An 8,400-nucleotide genomic window follows, 5' to 3' on the forward strand; every position below is an offset into this window, starting at 1 on the left:
ACAAGGGCCTGGAGTGACAGGACAAGGGGGAATGGCTCCAAAGTGACAAGAATGGGTTAGATTGGATATGAGGAAGAAATTCTCCCTGTGAGGGTGGTGAGGCCCTGGCACAGGTTGCCCAGAGAAGCTGTGGCTGCCCCACTCCTCAAGGCCAGGCTGGATGGGATTTGGAGCAGCTTGGTCTGGTGGAAGGTGTTTCTGCCCATGGCAGATGGGTTGGGACTACATCATCTTTAAAGTCTGTTCTAATCCAAACCATTCCATGATTAATGCAAAACCTTTTACTTCCCAGGATTGTGAAAGCCCATTTTCAAATACCTCAGTGATATAAGCTGAAAATGCCAAAGTGTTCATCCTTCTTCTATGGCTGGTCACAAGAGGGCAAAATATTGCACTCCTTGACTTACCACCATGATAACTGCAAAGAACCCCATTTTCTGCCTTTATTGAGAAAATTTGAAAATCAACATGCAAAGGAAGCACTGGTCAGACTCAGCCCTGGTTTAATTCTGAGCTCAGTAGTGCCCCAGGGATATGAGCATTAGCAGGTGGTATAGAGCTGGTTGAAGAGCAGAACGTCCTCTGTGAGAAGAATTCAAAGTTTGGGTATCATTCTAAGTTACCAAAACCCCCAAAAATTTAGAAAAAAACCCCCAAAATTTAGAAATTTCTATGGGGAGGAAAATACAACTAAAAAAGGAAGTGGGCCTTATAGAAATATTTTTAAACCCAACTTTTAGAAATAATTTTATTCTGCATGAAATATATTTTTTTTAAAAAAAGAAAAACATAATTTTAAAAATATTTAGGGTTTTTTTTCAGCAATATCAGATATTCTTTCTGTTCCTCCCCATTTAATTGCTTTCTCATTTCAACCCTGAACTATGGAAGTTTAGGAGGAAGTGATCTGATAATCACAAAGCAAAGCAATCTAATAATCACAAATGAACAATCTAATGATCATGAACTGAGTTTTCTGTTGAAACAAATTTTAATGTCCAGTTGGTTTGAGGAGAATATGAACACACTCAGCATGTTGCCAGCTCAGGTTCTAAATGAAAATTATGTGTGGGCTGAAAGTCACAGTTTATGCAAAAATTGGTCAAAATCTGTTTTTAATAGAACATACAAGAGAAGGGAGTAAGAATTAAGAATTGTTTATCAAAAGCTACAAGGTGAGAATTTATATTTGGAAAAAACAGATTCTGATTTCCTTCCGTTTGCAGACCTCTAAGCAGTTATTTTGACCCAATGTGGTGTGATGGGAGGAGATCAGAAATGGGGCTGTGTTTTCCTCAGCGAGTCCATTTTGATGGCAGACCTGAGAGCTGAAAGCAAATTTTCAAAATGGCAAGTGAGGTGCTCTATGCCGTGGTGTCACCCAAGGAAAGAGTGAATTTTGTTTCAGAAGCTTCAGATACAGGTAAAAAATATATTCATCTTAACATTATTTATTTTTCTTTGCTCACTGATGCATTCTTAAAACTTTCAGTCTTTCTTAAATCATTCACAAGCAGCTGAAGTCATGTGGAAAGCCTTTAAAAACTATTAATACCCAACTCTGTTTATTATATATATCTATTGGCATGGCAAATTCATGTCTATTGATAGAATGGATGCTGAATTCTATCAAAAGTGAAGATTGACCTTTAAAATCCCATTCCGGCTTTCAGTAAGATGGTTGAAACAGGATCTTAAACACATTAATCGTCAGACATTGAAGAGCTTTAGACAGATTATTGAAATTCATTGACAACTGAAGTTCACTGGATGGACTCCTCTTTCCTCCTCTTTCCTAGATAATGCAATCCACTTACATTTTGTATTTTAATTTTATTCAGTTTCTTAGTCACCGGAAATATTTTTAAATTCTAAAGTGATAGGTCTGTTTCTATTTTCTTGTTTCTTTCTCTTTCTTTTTTCTTTCTTTCTCTCTTTCTCTGTCTCTGTCCCCCTTTCTTTCTCTTCTAAAAGTTCTGTGTTGAGAAAAATACAAATCAAGATTTAATAGAACTTTCTAGAATTTTGAAAACTGTTAGTACGTCACTTTGTGCATAACCTACTGATGCCTTCAACTATAAAACTGCATTGCTTAAAAAATTATTTTCAAAAACTAATGTGCAAAATATTGCCATTAATGGATTTAAGTAGGAAATAATTCATAGTTTTAAAAGAAAAGTATCAAGTCTTACTTTTTCAATTCTGATTAAAAAATAGCTATTTTCTTGTTGTAAGAAAATTGAGCATGGAAAATTTATTTTAAATTATAATATTCAGAGGTTCCAATAGGAAAGAATAATATGTCCTGAGTATACCAATAAAGCAATATTTATTCTTAAAAACTAAATATGTATATTCACTCATTGGAACAGAGTACAAAAACAACCTGTACAGGTATGAAATCCTTGTCTTTCATTGTTAACTCAGCTTGTCCCTTAAATTACATGACCAGTTCTCTGCAGAAGAGCTACACAGCCAGGACAATCCTTGGGACTCCAGTGTAAAACTGTCCCTAAGGATTTATTGGAGATGCACCCTCATGCCCAGCACAACTCACTGTGTCTCAGTGAAAGTGTCTCAGACTTGGAGAGTGTAAAAGTCTGTTCCATCTCTTTTTATTTTTTTCCTCACTTGTCCCCTAAATTTCCAGTTATATGTTATAGTTTTAAGTGCTTTCACACAACTTTTAATTCACTTCAGTCAATCATGCTTAAAAATTGCTGTATAAATTCTGAGAGCCCCCTAAGCCAAGATCATACTTCTGAAATTTGCCAGAATAAGGTGCTTGGAAATTCAGAACCTAAAAAATTCTAATGGCCAATTAAGAGGCTAATTAAGTAACCAAAATTTCACACAAAATGCTTTTCTTATGTTTTAGAGAATGCCAGCTTGGTGTTTAGCCTGTCGTGATATTTTTTTTTTAATATTTTTAATTGCAATATCTATATTCTTGTCACTTCTGGGCAGCTTGCATCCCTGTTGGAGTCCCAATAAATGCTTTACTTAAATAGAATCCCAAAGTAAGCACTTCCACAGGCTGATTGTAATATCTTGCATGAAGAAATACTTGAAATCAATTTTGAACTTGGCACCTATTAACAGCACCAGTGTGTCCTAGTGAGATGTAGCAGAAAAAAAATCACCTATCTGTATAATTAATATTTTTTCATGCTCTTATAGATATAAAATCATATCTATACATTCTTACAGTCTTCAATTTCTTTGTGTGTTCCATTGTTTTCAAACTTGAGAGCACAAGTGCAGGAAACCGAGTCCTCATCTTCTGCCAGATGCTGGTAAATTGTTCTGACCACTCTGCTGTTGCCTGTGAAAGATGCTTAGTTCTGAAAATGAGTTGGGTTCAATATTTTTTGTAAATCTAAGGTTGATCTCAGCAGCTCTGGCACCTTTAGGAGGTTGCTTTTCTTCAGGCAAAAAAAAAAAAATCTTATTTCATACACTATCAGTGAGCAAATTAGCAAAGTGGCTCTTGGGGAATGAGGCAAAACATGCAAAGCAGGCAACCCTGGAGGTTGTGGTGCACTGCAGCTGGTATAAAAATACAGCTCCTTCCTTCCTTCCTCCCTTCCTTCTGCTGCCACACCTACCAAAAACTGCTGGGGTCAGTGACACCTCCCACACCTTTGGGGAAGCCCACCCTGACAACACTTCTTACGCTCTCTGTTGTTGCAAAAGTCTTGTAGCACAGGATGAAGTACTTTGTATAATGCTGGTGAGCATGAGTGTCATAGCCCACTTGTGGTTTATTAAGAAGTAAATGGAAAAAAAAAAATTAATTTAGCCAAGGAAAGTTGCCAGTGATTAACTTCTGCTTAAAGAATATATAAATGGGTATGTAAGATATGGAATGACAAGGAAAAAATAGAATTCATAATAGAGTAGTTCAGTGTATGGTAACTGAGAGTCACCTAGAAAGATTAGTAAAATTGTCTAATATTTAATAAATTAATATTATTTATGTATTTATTTATTTACTTGGAATACCGCACTGAAGAACCATTGTTGCAGGAACTCTTCTTGTACCTTCAGCCCTTTTTGTCCCTCCAGGTGATGCAGTCACATATGCTGAGGTGAATATGAAATGGACATCTGACAGCCCTGACAGCACACCCAAAATTACACGTTCAGGTATGGCAACACCTCAGGACACTTCACGTTTTCTCATTATATTTCAGCAGCCAAATATCATATTTTTCCAGAGTATGGGAGGGAGTTGCTTTTTCTCTTTGCTGCAGGTGATTTCAATCCATTTTTCCCTGCTCCTTGCTCCTGAAGGATGCTCAGAACATGCTTAAAATTCATTTTGCAGTAGAGGCACTTGAAAACTCTTCTGTTCATTTTAGCAGCAATTTCCATGTACTGCTTTTCTCTTCTGAATGAATTCTGTGTGAATGAACAGGCCAACAATATTATTTAAAGGAAAACTGAGCTACTTTTGAAAAATAATAGCTAAAAAGCAAAAATTCTGAACAGGTTTTTGACAATTCCAGAAAAAATGTGTCTGTCTTTTCTTAAGTTAAAATTTTAAGGTAGTTAAACTATTTCAAACTACGTAACCAGCCCTGAAAGAAAATTTTGTTCTGCAAAGTGAAATAATATATTGGACATGAGTTTTGACTCTTGTGTATGAGGTGAAAATTAAGAAGAGAATATTGCATTCATATGATGCATAAGAGCAATTAACACATGCATGAAAATAATGTTAGCTGTGGGAAATGCTAGTGCAAACAAACATTTCCACTGGGGTTTCATTTGGTCTCACAATAAGGAAAAGGAAACTGAAAGCTTCAGATGTGTTTTCTGAATAAAAGTGGCAGTCAGGCAGACAAGGGAGCGGGCCAGGTGGAGACCCTGTTACAAAGACAAAACTAATTAACTGGCTTCACTGAAATGCCCAATGATTCTATCCCAGTGGATCCAGGCTTGGAATGCAGCATGGCAATTGTTGTCAGAAATGCAATTTTGATATAGGGCCATTGACCTGTCAGTTTTTTGGCCCCTTTTTCTATCCCAGTCCTCAATCCCTCCCTTCCTTTCTCTGATTCTGGCTACATGGTCCAGGTTTTTAGAATTTTCTTCAAGGACTATCAAAATCCATATATGCTCTACATATGGATAAATGCTACTAGGAGAGCTCTGTCCCTTCACATTCTTACCTAGAACCTCTTTAAAACCACAGAAGTTGAATGTTCTGATTCTTGTTTGGATTGGGGAGCAGTTTAAATGGAAAGTATTGAGGAATGGGGATCAAATGAACACTGTGATCTTAGCCAGGATTAAAGTTGGAGGAGAAAATGATGGAGGCAGGGATTTAGAGACCAATTAAACAAGTATGTCTTTGTTGTGTTTAAAAATTATGGTAATCTGGGAAGAATCTCTAGAATTTCAAATTATCTATAACTTTTTTTTTTTTTTAATGGGACCTTCAAGCTTTCCTTGTGGGTCTTCAGTTGTGCAACCTCAGACAATTACCACAGGACAGCACAATCACTACAAGCCATTTTCCAAGGAAAAGGCAGGGCATGTTTCAGAGTGGGAAGCACTGGCAGTGCTGTGTGTGGACATGGCAAAACTGGCACAGCAGTGCTGGCAAAGCTGTGCTCTGCCACTAAAGGCAAGAGGTTGTATTTTTAGGTTTCTTCTCAGCAGCTGTGATGATAAAATCTAGTACTGGTCAAGAAAAGGTTTCTTGTGATCCTAGGAGTGTGATTTTAATAGTTACACACAGGTTTATATACATATATATAGTATATATATACATATACTATAAGTATATATATACATAGTGTATATATATAGTATATATATACATACATATATTTATATAGTATATATAGTGTGTATATATAACATATAAAATAAATTATGTACAATAAATTATATATAATATATAATATATCATATATCATATATATGATGATATAAGATATAAGGTATAAGATATAAGAGATAAGATATTGTATATATATATTATATATTGTATATTGTATATTGTATATTGTATATTGTATATTATATGTTATATGTTATATATTATATATTATATATTATATATTATATATTATATATTATATATTATATATTATATATTATATGTTTTTTTTATACACACACACACACACACACAATTTCTGGATCTATAGCAGGAGGGACAATGATTTTTCATGCTCCATAGCTCAGAACAGAAGTTTCCTTGCTTCTGCCTGCGGTGACACCCCTGTCCCTTGTCCCTTTGGCAGTGCCCTGCTCGGAGAACTCCCTCTGGTTCTACCTTGTCTTTGCCCTGCTCTTCTGCTCGGCGGTTCTGCTCATCACGGTCATCCTGCTGGCGGTGAAATGCTACAGCCGCTGACCCTGCTGCCACAGCGGGTAAGCCCTTCCCAGCGCTGCTGGATTTCCTCGGCATTGAGCTCAGGAGGTGCAAGGAAGCTCCCAAACCACAGGCTGGTGTTTTTAGGCAGCCACGGTAACACAGCAGGCTGAGCTGCAGTGATGTTCTCTAATACTAGCAGCTTTTGTCTCTTTCATTTCCAGATAAGTCAGCACGGGAAGGTTCTGATTCTTCTATGGAACAGGACACAGTGGCTGTTTTATTTTACATTATTTTGGCTGAAGAGACAAAATGAAGACATGCCATCAGTCTGATCACTCTCCAGTTATGTCATCCCAGACCTCTGTAAAGCTTCTAACCTCTCCATATGTGGACAAGACATATATTAATTTTATTTGGAATTTTCTTAGTCCTGTAATACCAGCAACCATCCAGCTATACCAGTGCATGTATCAAGACATGGGCTCAAGCTCTTGCATCAAAAGGTGGATTTGGGCCTTGTTTAGACAACAAAAATGACCAGATGGAGACATACTTTTAATTCACATCTGACTTGATTCTGCACTGATGTGCAACACAGAAAAGCTTTTGGATTGCATGCAAGTTCAAAAACTCACAGACAAAACAGGGAATGTGAAAGGTTGCAATGAGATTTTTTTATAAAGCCTGGGCTTGGACTTGATTTTTCTTCTTCTGACAGCCTTTAGTTGGATTTGTATGAAAAGGATATTGAATGTTCAAGAAACTAAATGTTGTTAGTAGAGAAGTCTCAGTTTCACCTTCTCATTGGCTTGAATTAAATTGTTCTGTTCCACTTGTCCAGAAGAGCATCTCACAATATATTGTTTCTGCCTTGGGGCAGTAATTGATTTTTGTATTTGTTTGGGTTTGGTTTTTCCCCACATGCCATAGCTTCAGTTAAAACTGAGTCCTCCACTGGAACTGAGGCACTGAAGTTCAAATAAAGGGGGATTAGATATTAGTTTGTAATTAAGACCTTATTGTCTGTTTTTATATTATTTCTGGATCTTATCCATTTTAACTTCTTTGAGGCAGGCTGCAGAGGATTTGCAGACTCTGACTAGGAGGAGTCTATATAGCAAATATTTCTAGAATATTTCTTGTATCTAATCTTACCTGTACTTTAGCTGTTGCTGCTGTTGGTAATGTACCCTATCTTTATAGTACATAATATGCACAGAAGTCAATAAAGGGATTCAGTAAAGAACTTTTGCTGGTGTTTGTTTGGTTGGTTGGTTTGGTTTCCTCCAGTCTTCTGTTAGTCAGACTGGAGGAAAAACAACATTAGGTATTTGTATGAGTGTCAGTTTTTGTGGGGTAGCCCATTTATAGCACAGCTATTTTATAGATCTCGCTACTTACCTTTTTTTTTTTTTTTTTATTTCAGACTTACCCTTGCCCTCCCCTCTTCAAGATAAAAATGTAGCACATAAAACCAAAAAAGCCAGAAATTAGACCCAAGACACAGGCAAAATCAGGAGACTGAACATTTGGTAATATTAGAATATTAGAAATATTAGATGGGTGGTAGAGGATAGTGCAAGATGAGGGTAACACAAGGCAATTAGTGAGGTGTCAAAACCAAATGTACCAATATTACTTTTAATAATCTTATATTTTTAATAGTTGAATACAAGTCTGTCTCAGAGGAAGGTTACATGACTGGTATTCCAGGGAGGTCCATTTCTTTTACTTTTCTGCTTGCAAATGTCGTCAGCAAACAGCCTCACAAGTACCCTGGGTCATACACCCCTCAGATTTCAGTGTGTGATGACCGGTAGAGAAAAGAAGGATCATTTCATTGATTGTATGATAATTTCTTGGATATTGGCTTTGTAGCCTTTGTGAAGTATAAGAAGAGATAGGAAAAACGGTTTTTATTGTTTCTGGCCTTTTCATCATCCTAAAAATATAAAAAGTTTCATGTCAGGCCTCCTAGTTTAGTCAAAAGAATTTCTTGGAGGTCTGAGAGGGGCTGATTTCCATTGCCACATGCCATGATGTGGGATCTGCACAGGTTGGGTAAA

Source organism: Ammospiza caudacuta, chromosome 5, assembly GCF_027887145.1.
Source record: "Ammospiza caudacuta isolate bAmmCau1 chromosome 5, bAmmCau1.pri, whole genome shotgun sequence".
NCBI lineage: Eukaryota > Metazoa > Chordata > Aves > Passeriformes > Passerellidae > Ammospiza > Ammospiza caudacuta.